This window comes from Hordeum vulgare, chromosome 4H, assembly GCF_904849725.1.
Source record: "Hordeum vulgare subsp. vulgare chromosome 4H, MorexV3_pseudomolecules_assembly, whole genome shotgun sequence".
NCBI lineage: Eukaryota > Viridiplantae > Streptophyta > Magnoliopsida > Poales > Poaceae > Hordeum > Hordeum vulgare.
In genome coordinates, this window is record NC_058521.1 from 405709648 (window position 1) to 405728150 (window position 18503).

An 18503-nucleotide genomic window follows, 5' to 3' on the forward strand; every position below is an offset into this window, starting at 1 on the left:
TGAAGTATTACTGTTTTTGTGTCAATATAGACTTTTGTTTTGAGTCTTATGGATTTGAATATTCATGCCACAATAGAGAATATTACATGGATAAATATGTTAGGTAGCATTCCACATCAAAAATTCTATTTTTATCATTTACCTATTCGAGGACGAGCAGGAATTAAGCTTGGGGATGCTTGATACGTCTCCAACGTATCTGTAATTTTTGATTGTTCCATGCTATTATATTATATGTTTTGGATGTTGTATATGCATTTATATGTTTTTTTATATTATTTTTTGGACTAACCTATTAATCTAGAGACTAGTGCGAGTTTCTGTTATTCCCACGTTTTTGAATAATGCAGATAAGGAATATTAAACGGAGTCCAAACGGAATAAAATCTCCGGAAAGACTTCTCTTGGACCAGAAGACATGCCACAGACTTGGAGTATGGGGCAAGGCAATTGCCGGGAGGCCACAAGCCTGCAAGGCGCGCCCTGGGGGTGGTCGCGCCCGCTGGCTTATGGGCCCCCTGCAGGTCTCCTAACCCTAATTTTTGGCCTATAAATTCCCAAATATTCCCGTATCACCAAAAAGAGCCACGAAAATACGTTTACGCTGTCGGGAGCCTCTGTTCCCGAGAGATCCAATCCGGGAGCCTTTTCCGACAATCTACCGGAGAGGGAATTGATCACGGAGGGCATCTACATCAACTCCATTTCCCCTCCGATGATGTGTGAGTCGTTTACGACACACCTAGTAGCTAGATGGCTTCTTCTCTATCTTTGATCTTCAATACCATGTTCTTCATGATCTTCATGGAGATCTATCTGATGTAATACTCTTTTGCGGTGTGTTTGTCGAGATCCGGTGAATTGTGAGTTTATGTTCAGATTATCCATGAATATTATTTGAGTCTCTTCTGAATTCTTATATGCATGATTTCATATCTTTGTAAGTCTCGTTGAATTATTTGTTTGGTTTGGCCAACTAGATTGGTAATTCTTGCAATGGGAGAAGTGCTTGGCTTTGGGTTCAATCTTGCAGTGTCCTCACCCAGTGACAGTAGGGGTAGCGAGGCACATATTGTATTGTTGCCATCAAGGATAAAAGGATGGGATTTTCATCCTATTGCTTGAGTTTATCCCTCTACATCATGTCATCTTACTTAATGCGTTACTCTGTTCTTCATGAACTTAAGACTCTACATACACGCAGGAGTCGATAATGTGTGGAGTAATAGTAGTAGATGTAGAATCGTTTCGGTCTAGTTGACACGGACGTGATGCCTATATGCATAATCATTGTGTTTGAGCATATTTCTCCATATGTGGTTTTGGTAATTGCTGACAATCCCTATGGATTAATGGTAGCCTTAAGTTATATTCGAAGGATCTTTTCATATGCATTTCTTGAAGTCCATCTATTGGTGTCAAGGAATTTATATGATGACCAAGGTGGTATTCAAGGTATTATCCAAAGATTGGTCATAAAGACACAAGGTTGATCAAGACTAAGCAAAGAGTAAATCAAGATGATCAACACACAAAGTGTACAAGATGTACTGAGAGGGATCAAGTGATCCCATGGTATGGTAAGCATTGTCCATAATGCTTTTGTGTAATAACCCATGGTTCTTGTGAGAGTTCTATGTGGGGTTAGGTGTGTCACCATGGGTTTGCATCAAGAGGAAGATCTCATTCAACCTGTGAAGGATGACATCAAGTGGTGATCGTCATCAAGATTGCGGTGTGCAAGTTCAAGTGGAGCATCACGAAGATATCATGCTTGAGGCTTGCCGTCCATTGTGGTGGCAATGGACTTGTGAACATGTGTTGAAGAGTGGCTCGCCCATAGTGAGTATGGGGGAGCAATCAACTAGTTTTCGTCAAACCAAGGCAATCAAGAAAGGTGGTCCAGCTTGAGGAAGCAAAGATGATCGTCATCTAGCTCAAGAGGACTAGGTCCAAGGTATAGGATTGCCGTGATAGGTTCTGTTTTTTAGGATAGATTGTTGTACTGTCAAGGGGGGATCTCAAGTGAGTAGCTTGATCATATCATTCGTTGAGAGCTCAAACCATTTGCATCCTTGCATCATATTTCTTGGTTATTGTTTGGTGTTTGTCTTTGTGAGTTTTAGAGCTTATGGTCATCCTCATGAGAAGCCCGAGTTCATCCAAAATGGAGTCCATATGCATCTTCTATGATGTTTTCGATGTTGGAAGTTTTTGCCAGTTCATCATTCATAGAGGTCTCTCTTCTCTATATCATTGGAATTTTCATAACTGCAAGTTCTTTAGATTTTATATCGCTGTTGGATATCTCTTGTCGTTGTGAATTCAACAAGCTTGAGTTTGCTCGATTCGGAGTTCGTATGCGAAAGTTAGAGCAGTTTCAGTATTCAGCGGTAGTACCGCTCCTAGTGCCAGCGGTAGTACCGCCCCCGAAGCGGTAGTAATTTTTTACTACCGCTCCCTGGCAGTAGTACCGCTCCCTTGGACATTCTGGGAGCGGTACAATGGTAGAACGGCTCTAGTCAGGCTGTGAGTGGGGGTAACGGTTGGATTCGTTCCCCCACTATATAAAGGAGGCCTTCTTCCCCATTGGACCTTATCTATCCGTTGAGCTCATGTTCTTCCCCAATTGTTGACCCTCTTAGAGATTGCTAATTCTCAATCCCTCTAATGATTCTTGCTAGTTCTTGAGGGAAAAGAGAGAGGAGATCTATATCCACATCTCCACCAATCACTTTCTCCTCTATGTGAGAGGAACCCCTTGGATCTTGATCTTGGAGTTCTTTGTGAGCTCCTTGTTATTCCTCTCATATTTCTCCATAACTTTTGTTGTTGTGGAGGGATTTGAGTGTGAGGGACTTGACCACTTCGTGTGTTCTTGCCATTGCATTAGTTGCATCGGTTTGAGTTCTCCACGGTGATATGTGGAAGTGAGAAGTTCAGAAGCTTATTACCCTTGGGTACTTGGTACCCCTAGAAGCTTGGTGGTGCCTCAGAGCTCAATCATTGTGGTGTAAAGATCCGAGCAAGCGTCGGGGTCTCCAGTTGAGTTGTGGAGATTTCCCCAAGCATTTGTGGTCACCTCAAGCCATATGCCATTTTGGTGAAGCTTTGTGGTGTTGTTGGGAGCCTCCAATTAAGTTGTGGAGATTGCCCAACCTTGTTTGTACGTGTTCGGTGGCCGCCCTCAAGGGTCCCTTAGTGGAATCACGGCATCTTGCATTGTGTGAGGGCGTGAGGAGATTACGGTGGCCTTAGTGGCATCTTGGGGAGTATTGTGCCTCCACATCGCTCCAAATGGAGATTAGCATCCGCAAGGGTGTGAACTTCGGGATACGTCGTCGTCTCCGCGTGCCTCGGTTATCTCTTACCCGAACCCTTTACTTATGCACTTTACTTTGTGATAGCCATATTGTTTCTTGTCATATATCTTGCTATCACTTAGTTGTTTATCTTGATTAGCATAAGTTGTTGGTGCACATAGGTGAGCTTAGTTGTTTTAGGTTTTGTGCATGACAAATTAAACGTTAGTTTTATTCCGCATTTGTTCAAGACTAAACCATAATTATTTTAAAGCGCCTATTCACCCTCCCCCCTCTAGGCGACATCCACGTCCTTTCAGTTAGTATCAGAGCTAGGTCTCCCATTACTAGGTTTAACCACCTAGAGAGTAAGTATGTCTACCAGGGGATTAGGATTCTCTAACACTCTTAGTTTCCATGGCACAAATTTTGATGTTTGGGTAATTCTCATGCTTAATCACTTTAGGGTCATGGACCCAAATTTAGAGCGAATTTTAGATATGGGTTTTTCTCCTCCAGAGGATTCTCAAAATATATCTTTAGAGGATGATAAAAACTCTTATCTCAATGCTCAAGCTTCTAATGTGCTTTTTAATGCTTTGAGCAATGTAGTTATATTTCAACTCATGCCATTCCGGGATGCTCATGAGCTGTGGACGAAGCTTCAACATAAATATGGTGTGTCCAAAATTTGTCGGAATGATTGTTCTCCCTCCACCTCCAGTCGTGTGGTCTTCTCAACTTCATCTACTTCACCTACATGTGGATTGCCACAAGGTAATGATATGGTGAGTAGTGGTGATCATTTCAATGATGATAGTGGGCTTATTCTTGATGATCCTTCATCGCTATATTATTGCAATGCTTCATATTTGGGCGTTGACACTACAAGCAATCTAAATGTTTTGCATGCTTGTGTTGATAGTCCTTTCATATCATGTAAAAATTGTTTGACTAAATCTCATGATGATATGCTTTCTTTATCTTGTTGCCATGATAAAAATGTATCTATTTCCTCGAGTTGTTGTGCTAACAATGTAGAGGAAATTCATCACTCCATGGAACAAGATGTGGCCTTGAGTGATGCTTCAATGGATCCTACATCATCATCTATTGTTTCTCACTTTTTCTTTATGGCTAAGGATTCAAAGGTATCTCCTACCTTGAATCCCAATATATCTCTTGATGATGATGATGATGATGATGATGATGATGATGAGGATGAGGATAATGATGAAGAGAGTGATAATGTTGCATCCTTAAAAATTAAGGGTGAAATGATTTTTAAATCTCTTTATAAGAATAAACTTGCTTGTTCCAACTTCATGGAAATCATGTCTATTGCCACTGAGGGCAAGAAATACATTGAGGAGTTGGAATCTCATCTCGAGGAGCATGAGGCCACCATTCATACAATGGAAGGTCATGAGCGTGATTACGCTAATGAGATAGCGGAGCTATCCCAAGCTCTTGAAAATGAACAAACCACCAAGAAATCTCTTGAGGAGACATTTGCTCTAGAATTATCTAGATTAAAGGAATGCCATGATAGAGCCATCTAGGTGGCTAATGATTTTAGAACTAAAAATTATAATCTTGAAGTTGCTCATGCTAAACTCCTTGAGGAATATGAGCACCTCGAAAATGGCTCAAGGGCTATTAAGAGTTCGCTCATCGATCTCACCGGGTCTCATGCCCAACTTGAAGCTTCTTATGCTAAAGAGCTTGCCAAGTTGCCTTCTCCTCTTATTTTTAATAATGATTCTTGTGCTACTAACTCTATTTCTTGTGAAGAATCCATTTTAAAGGAGAATATTGAACTAAGGGCTCAACTTGAGTTGCTATCTAGCAATTATGGGAAATTGGAAGAAAGTCATGTAATGCTCACAAGCTCTCATGATAATCTTCTAGTATCCCATAATGTGCTAAGATTAGCTCATGAAGCTACTACTACCAAGGTAACATCAAGTAAGCCTCATGTGGACATTAGCACTACTTCTAGTCAAATGCTATATTGCCATGTGCTAGTTCTCGTAATTCATCTACTCATAATGTTGCTACATCTTGTGATGAATTACTTCCCTTGCCTTGTTGCTCTAACAATGGAGCTTATACTTCCTCTAGTACTTGTGTTTATACTAACCATGTAGAGGAAATCGAAGAGCTCAAGGCCCAAGTCACTTCATTGAAGAAAGATTTGGAAAAGAGTCAGGAAGGGATGTCCACACTCAACAAATGTCTTGTGTGGGCAAAAATCCCCAATTGACAAAGGTGGACTTGGGTTCAACTCTAACAAGAATAACAAGTCCAAAATCTTCAAGAATAAGTGCCAAGAACAAGTCAAGAATTCTACCAAGATTGTTTGCTTCAAATGCAAAATTGAAGGGCACCATGTTAGATCTTGCTCATTAAAGAAGAAGACCCAAAGTAACAAGCAACAAGGGAAGCGGACACAAGTTCAATCACATACTAAACTTCAAGTTGAAGAAAGGCCTCTTCCCAATAAGACCCAAGCCAACATTCCTCAAGTTGAGAAATCAATTGGGAAGAAAGTAAAGGGTAGATGTTGCTACTTATGTCGTGAGAAGGGTCACTTTGCTTCTTCTTGCACGAGAGGTAATTTATTCAACCCAATCATTATTGATGATATCTATTCTCTTGGGAAGTATAAGGTTGGCAATGTGTTTGCCAAGTTTGTTGGTACTCAAAGTGGTGTCAAGAAAAGAACCATTTGGGTAGCCAGGCCTATTGTGACTAACCTCTTAGGACCCAACGTGGTTGGGGACCAATAAGCTCAAACTTGATCGATAGGTGATCGTAGAGGACATTGGAGACTTGGTTTCATCTTGAAGAATTAAGGTACCTTCAAAATTCATATTATCTCAAGTCAAGTCATTTGGATTATCGAGTTTCTATCTTATATCCAATGTGCCTCCTTATGGTAACTTGTACTTAAATTGGTTACATTGTTAGTTACTTTCCCCTTTGCATAAGTGATTTTTTACCATGCATATGTTTGTATATGTTGTGCTTCCAACTTGCTTATCTTGAGTAATCAAGTATGTGTATATTGGTTTGCAGATCATGTACATGTGAGTCTTGTATTGGGCCTCTTTGCATCTTGTTTGTATCTTTGTTGGCTCTTTTGAGAGATTAGTGGATTATCCCATTGTGGGGGTGATTTTCTCTGCGCACCTCACAATCCTATAAATGTGTATACATGAGTAATACCACTTAGTATTGATATTACAGGTTTATCTAGTCTCTAGCTGGTATGTCCTGCTCATATTCAGATTCTAAATCGTCCATTAATTATCTCTTGTTGGGTTTCATTTCGCACTTATTAATAATGTTAGGTTATCACATTATGGGGGAGTAATATTCTATGTGCATATTACAAGCCTAGAAAATGTGTATATTTGACGTATTGCCACTTAGTGTTGATATCATAAATTATCTTGTTCCTAGGTGGCATGTTAGCTCTACAAGTGCCATTTGCTTGTGTTTTAGGAGTAAAGATGATGTTGGATATTTTTGCAATCTACCAATGGAAATTGTTTCCAAATACTTCTTGTCCTTTGACAATTGGTATTCCCTTCATGTGGTAGAAATTGCTAATCAACTTTACATTGGATTTTATGTATCGTTTGTCTTCCTTGCCTCTTGTGGATTGGTTTGAACATGTCTTGTGTTTCTACTGATATAGAGAAAGTGATGATACCATCTTGTGCATTTTGTATTGAAATGGAAATTCTATATAATACACATCCCTTGGGGGACCTATCCTATTTTCTTTGGAACACGCTCTTTATACGTCTATCATAAAATCTTTTGATCCCCATCAAGTGTGTGTTGCTGGGAGGCAAGTCTTGCTCTTTATGATGCTTTGTGCCATCATGAAAAATTGTAGAGGGTTTGGTTTGTTTGGAACCTAGCTCTCTTTTGGAAACTAGATACCTCGTGTTTGTTTTCCTTCAATCGGTATCTTGTTTCCTTTTGTCTGGCATGTGTCAATGGATATCATTCTTTGATGTATCTTTTAATTGGTATCCTTCAAGTGATAACTTTTTGTTTGGTATTTTATTTCACTTGATACCTTATCTTTTGGTGTCTTATCAACTATGTGTTGATTTGATTTTTGAATGCCTTGAGCATACATATTTACTATATACATATAGTTTCTTTTGCATGTTTTCCTTCCTTGACCTGATATATAGGGGAAACTCCACCTTGTCATAAATTGGCTAAAGTGTGCATGAAATTCAATTTCATATCTATATGCACATATTTAGGTGGAGTTTGTCCTATGTATTGTTGGTTTTCTAACTCTTTTGTCCCAATGAGTTTGGGCACCATTTTGTTTGTTTTATTGTTCTAGGAACAATTGGAGAGGCATTGGATGCTCGGCTCACCTACAAGGAAGGTGTTAACGCCATGTGCTTATTGGAGCCAAGTTAGGATGATCAATGAACAACTATCTACTACATCAATCCAGTGATATCTCGGTAACAACTATCTACTTTATGCATACATTTCTTGCATTCAACCTTTCGTAGGTTGCATCATGGCATGAATTTCTTGATTCGTCCTTGTGGTACTTGTTTCCTTCCTCCAAGCATCCGAATGATGATGTCTTGTTGCTAGTTGGGATGTCTTTGATGTTCATAAGTTGGAAGTTCATATTGTACAATAAGAAAATATTAGGTCATGTGTTATGCTTTCAAGCAAAGATCTTATTGGTATATTTATGACTTCCTTTTGGATATCTTGTTTGTTCCTTCTTGTAACCATTTCGTGTGTACATCCTTCTTTGTGGATATATATCATCATGATTTTCTTCTACCTAGAATATCTTACACATGAGAGAAGTTACATCTCTAGTTGATATCCTCTTTACTTTCACGTCCACAATTGCATTTCCTTTTTCAGTTTTTGGTGGCTTCGTAAAAGGATTTGTCTTGAGTGCGGATCTTTTACTCTTGCATCTTGATGCACTCGTTGGTGGTGAAGATTATTTTTCCTCATACCTGTCTTGACAAGGGTGTTTACATTTTGGTTGGTATCCCTTCTCTTGACAAGGTTATCCTTTCTTCACCATGGGTTGTCACAAGCGTTGGTTCTCAATTTGTTTATTAGTAAGCTTGTGAACCTGTTTGCTAGTAGTGTGTGGGGGGAAGGATATGTCTTGCACTTTGTTCTTATTTCTTCAAGACTATATTGATGAGTAATGCTCATCGTCACCTTAGTCTTCTCAGGTGCCTTGCCATGACTCACACACATCATTTTGGTTGAGCCTACTCTTAAGTTGCCTCTTTTACATGTTGCTCAACCATATGTTTTGTGCAAGTGATATACTTATTGTCTCATCTATTTTCTTGCACTTGTTGTGTGCTTTTATTAATTTTGGGGGAGCAATGATCCTATTTTCTGCACTTGTTTCAAATACAAAAAATATATTAGTGCACAAATCATGGGGAGCTTCTGTAGTTTTGATAAAACACACTATTGTCCTTATCATAATATATTTTATTCATGTCGTTCGAAGGACCGTATGATTGCTTGTTCCTATTGGTATCTTTTGATTGTATGCTTCTCTCGTTTGTATGTCATTGTGACATTTGATCCTTCTTGCAATCTTTGGGTCCTCGATATAGTTCGTTTTCCTCACCCGTTTAACATTGTATTTGTGTATTTATTTGCACTATTGTTGAGAAGTACACACTTTTTGGAGGACCACCTACTATATTGGCTTTCTAAACTGTTTGTCCATTTTGGCAATCGATGCCAATGGGGGAGAAGTTTAGAGAGTATAGATTGGTGATGCATAGAGGGTTTTGCTTTTATTACTTAAGCATTTACATCTTGTACGCATGCATTATAGCTTTGTATGTGTGCGCTTGGTTATGCGCATTTCCTTATATAAACTCTCTTGCACTAATTGTCATCAATTACCAAAATGGGGGAGATTGTTAGAGCATATTTCTCCATATGTGGTTTTGGTCATTTATGGCAATCCCTATGGAATAATGGTTGCCTTAAGTTATATTTGAAGGATTTGTTCATAGTCACTTCTTGAAGTCCATTTGTTGGTGTCAAGGATTTTATATGATGACCAAGGTGGTATTCAAGGTATTATCCAAATATTGGTCATAAAGACACAAGGTTGATCAAGACTAAGCAAAGAGAAAATAAAGATGATCAACACACAAAGTGTACAAGATGTACCGAGAGGGATCAAGTGATCCCATGGTATGGTCAGCATTGTCCATAACGCTTTTGTGTACTAACCCATGGTCCTTGTGAGAGTTTTGTATGGGGTTAGGTGTGTCTCCATGGGTTTGCGTCAAGAGGAAGATCTCATTCAACCTATGAAGGATGACATCAAGTGGTGATCGTCATCAAGATTGCAGTGTGCAAGTTCAAGTGGAGCATCACAAAGATATCATGCTTGAAGCTTGTCGTCCATTGTGGTGGCAATGGACTTGTGATGATGTGTTGAAGAGTGGCTCACCCATAGTGAGTATGGGGGAGCATTCTACTAGTCTTCATCAAACCAAGGCAATCAAGAATGGTGGTCCATCTTGAGGAAGCCAAGATCATCATCATCTAGCTCAAGAGGACTAGGTGCAAGGTATAGGTTTGCCCTTCATAGGTTCTGTTTTTTAGGATAGATTGTCGTACTGTCAAGGGGGCTCTCAAGTGAGTAGCTTGATCGTATCGTTCGTTGAGAGCTAAAACCATTTGCATACTTGCATCATATTTCTTGGTTCTTGTTTGGTGTTTGTCTTTGTGAGTTTTAGAGCTTATTGTCATCCTCATGACAAGCCCGAGTTCATCGAAAACGGAGTCCATATGCATCTTCTATGATGTTTTCGATGTTGGAAGTTTTTGTCGTTTCATCATTCATAGAGGTCTCTCTTCTCGATGTAATTGGCATTTTCATAACTACATGTTCTTAATATTTTATATCGTTGTTGGATAGCTCTTGTCATTGTGAATTCAACAAGCTTGAGTTTGCTCGATTCGGAGTTCGTATGCGAAAGTTAGAGAAGTTCGTGCCAGCGGTAGTACCGCCCCGGAGCGGTAGTAATTTTTTACTACCGCTCCCGGGCGGTAGTACCGCTCCCTCACACGTTCTGGGAGCGGTAGTACCGTTCCGGGTAGCGTTAGTACCGCTCGAGTCGGGTTATGAGTGGGGGTAACGGTTGGATTCGTTCCCCCACTATATAAAGGAGGTATTCTTCCCAATTAGACCTTATCTATCTGTTGAGCTCGTGTTTTCCCCCATGGTTTACCTTCTTAGATCTTTCTACCTCTCAATCCCTCCAATGATTCTTGCTAGTTCTTGAGGGAAAAGAGAGAGGAGATCTAGATCCACATCTCCACCAATCACTTTCTCCTCTATGTGAGGGAAACCCCTTGGATCTTGATCTTGGAGTTCTTTGTGAGCTCCTTGTTCTTCCTCTCATATTTCTCCATATGTTTTGTTGTTGTGGAGGGCTTTGAGTGTGAGGGACTTGACCACTTCGTGTGTTCTTGCCATTGCATTAGTTGCATTGGTTTTAGTTCTCCACGGTGATACGTGGAAGTGAGAAGTTGAGAAGCTTATTACCCTTGGGTACTTGGTACCCTAGAAGTTTGGTAGTGCCTTGGAGCTCAATCATTGTGGTGTAAAGCTCCGGGCAAGCGTCGGGCTCTCCAATTAAGTTGTGGAGATTTCCCCGAGCATTTGTGGTCACGTCAAGCCATATGCCATTGTGGTGAAGCTTCGTGGTGTTGTTGGGAGCCTCGAATTAAGTTGTGGAGATTTCCCCAACCTTGTTTGTACGGGTTCGGTGACGGCCCTCAAGGGTCCCTTAGTGGAATCACAGCATCTTGCATTGTGCGAGGGCGTGACGAGATTACGGTGGCCTTTGTGGCATCCTGGGGAGCATTGTGCCTCCACACCGCTCCAAATGGAGATTAGCATCCGCAAGGGTGTGAACTTCGGGAAACATCATCGTCTCCGTGTGCGTCGGTTATCTCTTACCCAAACCCTTTACTTATGCACTTTACTTTGTGACAGCCATATTGTTTCTTGTCATATATCTTGCTATCACTTAGTTGTTTATCTTGATTAGCATAAGTTGTTCGTGCACATAGGTGAGCCTAGTTGTTTTAGGTTTTGTGCTTGACAAATTAAACGTTAGATTTATTCTGCATTTGTTCAAGGCTAAACCATAATTATTTCAAAGCGCCTATTCACCCCTCCCCCTCTAGGCTATATCCACGTCCTTTCACATTGCCTTGGATATCTTGATAATTATTTGCTTTTCTATCAATTGCTCGACAATAATTTGTTCACCCATCGTATTATTTTCCTTTGTGAAAGAAGCCTCTAGTGAAACCTATGGCCCCGGGTCTATTTTCCATATTATACTTTCACATCTATAAACCAAAAATACCAAAAATGCTTTGCTGCAATTTATTTACTTTAGTTTTACTTTCAGATCTATCAACATTTTATATATATTTCTATCAGATCTCATCCTTGCAAATAACTCTGAAGGGATTGACAACCCCTTTATAGCGTTGGGTGCAAGTGTTTGATTATTTGTGTAGGTACTACTATTGGAGCCTTGCTTGTTCCTACTACTAGGTTGATACCTTGGTTCTCAACAAACTAAGGGAAATACTTATCTACTTTGCTGCATCACCCTTTCCTTTTCAAGGAAAAATCAACGCAAGCTCAAGAGGTAGCATAGTTTACATTCACATAGAAGTTATATGGTTTTAGATCCTTTAACAGGTGGTCTTTCTTTAGATCTTTTTCTAGCCTAAAGAAATTATGCACTAAGTAGAGATACTACTTGTGCATCCATAACCCTGAAACCCAGTTTCTTGCCATCAGAGTCCACCATACCTACCCATGGATTTAGTAAGATTTTTGAAGTAAGTTGTCATAGGTGCATAAAGCAATAAAAATTGCTCCTAAACATGTATGATCTTTTATTGTAAGGAAAATAAGCTTTTCTACGATCTTGTGATGGCAAAGAAATAAAAGTGACAAACTCCATAAGAAAGTTTGCTATCACACGGGGCAATATAAAGTGATGCTCCTTTGCATTAATAGTTTGCACATCCAAAAACTTAGAAGCACATGACAACCTCTGCTTCCCGTTGCGAAGGGCCTATCTTTTATCTTCAGGAGTTCATTCCTGTGTGTGAGTCAATAAAGTTTACTCCTCTTTCTACCTATTAACTCTATATTGGCAGTCATCATGTATTGAGGAAAGATTCAGACTTATATATCCAAGTGGATTTAGATTATCATGATTTATTATTGTTGACATTATCCTTGGGGTAAACAATTTGGGTGTCAAATCATTTAAGCCCATATCTTCCTATGTGTTCTATGGAAACATGAGCTCCAAAAATATGGCTTGAGTGTGAGCAATCATAGAAGATAAAATGATAGTTAAGTATGTGAACTTGCTAATAAGAAAGCTCTTACATAGACTCTCCTTTGAAATATGATGAATTATGATTGTCCCAATGACTGAGAACATAGTTTGTTGATTGTCAGTAAGGTTTATGCTTCATACCCCAATAGTTGTGAATGGATTGTTACTTGTTTATGAGAAGATATATGATAAAATACTCTCTGGTATGTTAATATTCATGGTGCTATCATGTTCGTATTTTATTTTTATCGACTCCTCCCTCTCAAATCATGTGGTCATTATTTTTGAGCTCGGTTTTCGCTTGAGGACAATCGAGGTCTAAGCTTGGGATAGTTGATACATACATTTTGCATCATGAATTATTATTGATATTAGTGTTATTCTTTTCCACTATTCCCTATTATCATACAAATCTTATGCCCTTTCTCTATGAATATGCAAGGTACATCACAAATAGGTAAATATCTGGAAACTAGAATGCTCGACCAGGAAACCGAGAAAAAGGGAGAAAAATCAACACAGTCCAAATGACCAGAGGGGGCCACCTGCTGGCCACAAGCCAAGAGGACGCGGTCACCCCCCTAGCCGCTCCCTCATGGCTTGTGGGCCACCTACAGGCCCTCTAACGCCCTGATGACCCACAAGTATAGGGGATCAATCGTAGTCCTTTCAATAAGTAAGAGTGTCGAACCCAACGAGGAGCAGAAGGATCTAACAAGTGATTTTCAGCAAGGAAAAATCTGCAAGCACTGAAATTGTCGGTAACAAGTGATTGTGTGGTGAGATGATTCGTAGCAAGCAACAAGTAACAAAAGTAGCAACGGTGCAGCAAAGTGGCCCAATCCCTTTTGTAGAAAGGGACAAGCCTGGACAAAGTCTTATAGGAGGAAAAATGCTCCCGGGGACACACGGGAATTTCGGTCATGCTTGTTTTCATCAAGTTCATATGATTCGCTTTCGTTACTTTGATAGTTTGATATGTGGGTGGACCGGCACTTGGGTACTGCCCTTACTTGGACAAGCATCCCACTTATGATTAACCCCTCTCGCAAGCATCCGCAACTACGAAAGGAGAATTAAGACAAAGTCTAACCATAGCATTAAACTAGTGGATCCATATCAGCCCCTTACGAAGCAACGCATAAACTAGGGTTTAAGCTTGTGTCACTCTAGAAACCCATCATCTACTTACTATTTCCCAATGCCTTCCTCTAGGCCCAAATAATGGTGAAGTGTTATGTAGTGATGTTCACATAACACCACTAGAGGAAAAACAACATACAACATATCAAAATACCGAACAAATACCAAATTCACATGACTACTATTAGCATGACTTATCCCATGTCCTCACGAACAAAAGTAACTACTCACAAAGCATAATCATATTCATGATCAGAGAGGTAATGAGTAGCATCAAGGATCTAAACATAAACTCTTCCACCAAATAATCCAACTAGCATCAACTACAAAGAGTAATAAACACTACTAGCAACCTTACAAGTACGAATCGGAGTCGCGAGACGGAGATAGGTTACAAGTGATGAACTAGGGTTTGGAGACGAGATGGTGCTGATGAAGATGTTGATGGTGACGAGTCCCCTCCGATGAGAGGAGTGTTGGTGATGATGATGGCGACGATTTCCCCCTCCGGGAGGGAAGTTTCCCCGGCAGGATCGTCCTGCCGGAGCTCTAGATTGGTTCTGCTCAAGTTCCGCCTCAATGCGACGGCGAATCCACGAAAAAGCTCCTCCTCGATTTTTTTTCTGGACGAAACCCTCCATATAGAAAAAGAGGGGGGGCAGTGGGCCAGTGGGCTGCCCACAAGCCCCCATGGTGCGGCCTGGGGGTTGGTCGCGCCGTGCAAGCTTGTGGGCACCCCCTGGTGCCCTCTGGCACTTCTTCGGCCCAGTATTTTTGATAAACTGGAAAAAAATCCCCGTTGATTTTGACGGCGTTTGGAGTTGCGCAGAATAGGTATCTCAACTTTGCTCCACTTTCAGGCTAGAATTCCAGTTGCCGGTATTCTCCGTCTTCATGTAAACCTTGCAAAATAAGAGAGAAAAGGCATAAGAATTGTACCGTGAAGTGAAATAACAGCCAAAGAAGTGATAAATATCAACATGAAAACATGATGCAAAATGGACGTATCAACTCCCCCAAGCTTAGACCTCGCTTGTCCTCAAGCGAAAGCCTAGCTCAATAAATATGCCCACATGTTTAGGGAGAGAGGTGTCGACAAAACAAGATACGAACATGCATGCATCATGATCATGATCAGAACAGCAATACCAACATATAATCTCTCATGCTAAAGTGATAATTCCTTCACAAAGTAAAGCATGGATCAAGAACCTTACCGAGAAGTAACAACTGATAGCCTTTAGTCATTGAAGCAATTGCAATTTATCACAACATCAGAAAGAGTCCAACAAGAGCTTGTAAAGCAAATCCACATACTCAATCATTCTTTCGTTATGTACAATTACTACAACTCACGTGGTACTCATGAGATCAAAGTTTCAGTTGGACGCACAGAAAGATAGGGGCTTACAGTTTTGCCTCCCAACTGCTTACCTCAAGGGTAATGTGAACAATAATAATTCATGAATGCCTACCTCCAAGTTGACATATGAATATAGATCTTTCCCAAGCATATGACGTTAGCCAAGATAAAGGCGAAATAAGGAATTGGTGAAGATCACCATGACTCTTTCAAGCACAAAACGTAAAGGTACAAGATAGGCCCTTCGCAGAGGGAAGCAGAGGTTGTCATGCGCTTTTGAGGTTTCGATGCGTGTCCTCTTAGTGCGGAGGAACGTCACTTTATATTGCCTCCTGTGATAAAGAACTTTATTATGCAGTCTGCCGCTTTTATGTCTTCCTCATCACAGGTTTGTATAAAGCTTATTTTCCACAAACTAATAGATCATACATACTAGAGAGCAATTTTTATTGCTTGCACCGATAACAACTTACTTGAGGGATCTTATTCAATCCATAGGTAGGTATGGTGGACACTCATGGCAAAACTGGTTTGAAGGTTTATGGATGCACAACTAGTATCTCTACTTGGTGCAGGAGGTTTGGCTAATATGAGGTGGAAGCAATCGTCACATGCTAAGGGATCTCTAATCATATAACATTGTTCAGAGCCAAGCAACCACAATTCATTACGCTGTGTTTCTTGTCTAACATCTACTTCTAGGCATGCAATAGTTTAGTGAGTGTTCACATCATAGATGGTGTCAGAGATGATATATTTATATGTGAACCTCTCCTTCTTTATCACTTCCTATTAATTGCAACAATTACCAAGGTCTACGTTTTCCTACCCTCAACAAGTTTCAATCATCATTCTTTTTATATGCGAAGCCATCACTTCCCATAAGATCATTACATGATCTTTCATGCTTTTGTTCTATTCTCACTCTTTTGATCATGGCAAGAGGCAAAGCCCTTCAACTAAGACACTCTTTATTATATGGCTCACGAGCAAGAATACATCGGGGGTGACACCAAGCAAAACTCAAGACTAAAACACTAAGACTTTTAAACTACTAGAGAAAGAGAAAACTGAAAAGGAAAACTAAAACAAAGGTAAAGGCAAAAGATGTGATGGTGATACGATACCGGGGCAACTCCCCCAAGCTTGGCACAAGCCAAGGGGATTGCCCATACCAATGCTCAGTTGTCTTCCTTTGGTGGTGAAGTTGGAGGAGTTGTTGCAATCTTTGACTCCAAGAGGGCCATTCCTTGTTGAGCACAGATTGCACTTCGTCCCATGCCTGATCCTTCTCCTTAGCCTTGCCCTTGGTTTCTTTAGGTAGCCTCGCCTTAGCCTCCATGACCTCCATCCTTTTCAGATCAGCATGAACTTATCCATAGGTTCGACGGAGATTGTTCTCCCCAGATTCCTGGGATAACATCTTGACCTAGATCTGCGGCAGAAAACAGGTTCGAAACGAAAAACAGAGGAAATCTGCGTGATGCAGGGGTCAGACCAAACGAAAGTATATATAATGATTTTTTCCAGACCAGAAGGAGTACCCTGCACGAAAACGGAGTCCGGGAGGCACACGAGGTGGCCACAAGCCCTCACGGCGCGGCTAGGGGGTGGGCCCGCGCCGTGCAGGCTTGTCGCCTCCTCGCGCACTTTCCGGACTACTTCCAATTTTTTTAATTTATCGAATATTCCAAATGGAGAAAATTTCCTACTTGAAAAGTTTTGGACTCTGTTTTCTTACCGAATCACATACCTCTTCGTTTTCGGAGTCTGAAACAGGCTGATAAATGTCCCTTAGGTATTCTTCCGGAGTTATGGTATTGATGATATTGCTTTCAACATTAATGGGAGTGCATGAGATATGATGCTTGATTCTCTGCCCATTTACCACACTCGGACAATTACCTTCCGTGTTGTTGATCTTGATAGCATCGGAACGATATACTTCCTCAACAACGTAGGGACCTTCCCATTTAGAGAGAAGCTTGCCTGCAAAGAATCTTAAACGAGAGTTATATAGCAAGACATAATCACCTACATTGAACTCACGCTTTTGTATCCTCTTATCATGCCACCTCTTAACCTTCTCTTTGAACAGCTTGGCATTCTCATATGCCTGAGTTCTCCACTCATCAAGCAAGCTAATATCAAATAACCTCTTCTCACCGGCAAGTTTGAAATCAAAGTTGATCTCTTCGATTGCCCAAATAAGATTTATGCTCTAGCTTAAGAGGTAAGTGACATGCTTTCCCATACACCATTTTGTACGGCGACATGCCCATGGGATTCTTATAGGCAATTCTATAAGCCCACAGTGCATCATCGAACTTCTTAGACCAATTCTTTCTAGACCTGTAGACAGTCTTTTGCAGAATCAGTTTAATCTCTCTATTGCTTAGCTCTACTTGACCACTGGACTGAGGGTGATAGGGAGACGCAATTCTATGGTTGACATCGTACTTAGCAAGCGTTTTACGGAAAGAACCATGAATGAAGTGTGAACCATCGTCGGTCATTAGATATCTAGGGACTCCAAATCTAGGGAAGATAACTTCTTTCAGCATCTTGATAGAGGTGTTGTGATCAGCACTACTAGTGGGGATAGCTTCTACCCACTTAGTGATGTAATCAATAGCAACTAGGATGTGAGTATACCCATTGGATTTTGGAAAAGGTCCCATATATTCAATGACAAGTGAATAGTTCATAGGCATTTCCTGACGTTTGCTCATATTACCTATTCTTTGACATTCGTCACAAGACAAGACAAACTTACGGGCATCCTTAGAGAGAGTGGGCCAATAGAAACCTGATTGCAATACCTTGTGTGCAGTTCTATCTCCCGCATGGTGTCCTCCGTAGGCCTCGGAATGACACTTCTGTAGGATCTGTCCCTGTTCATGTTTAGGTACACAACATCTAATGACACCATCTACTCCTTCCTTATAAAGGTGAGGATCATCCCAGAAGTAATGTCTCAAGTCAAAGAAGAATTTCTTCTTTTGCTGGTACGTGAAACTAGGTGGTATATATTTGGCAACGATATAGTTTGCATAATCAGCATACCACGGTGCACTACGTGAAGCATTGATGACATTCAGTTGCTCACCGGGAAAGCTATCATCAATAGATTGTGGGTCATCAAGAACGTTCTCCAACCTAGACAAGTTATCTGCTACTGGGTTATCAGCACCCTTTCTATCGACAACATGCAAATCAAATTCTTGTAGCAAGAAAACCCATCTGATAAGT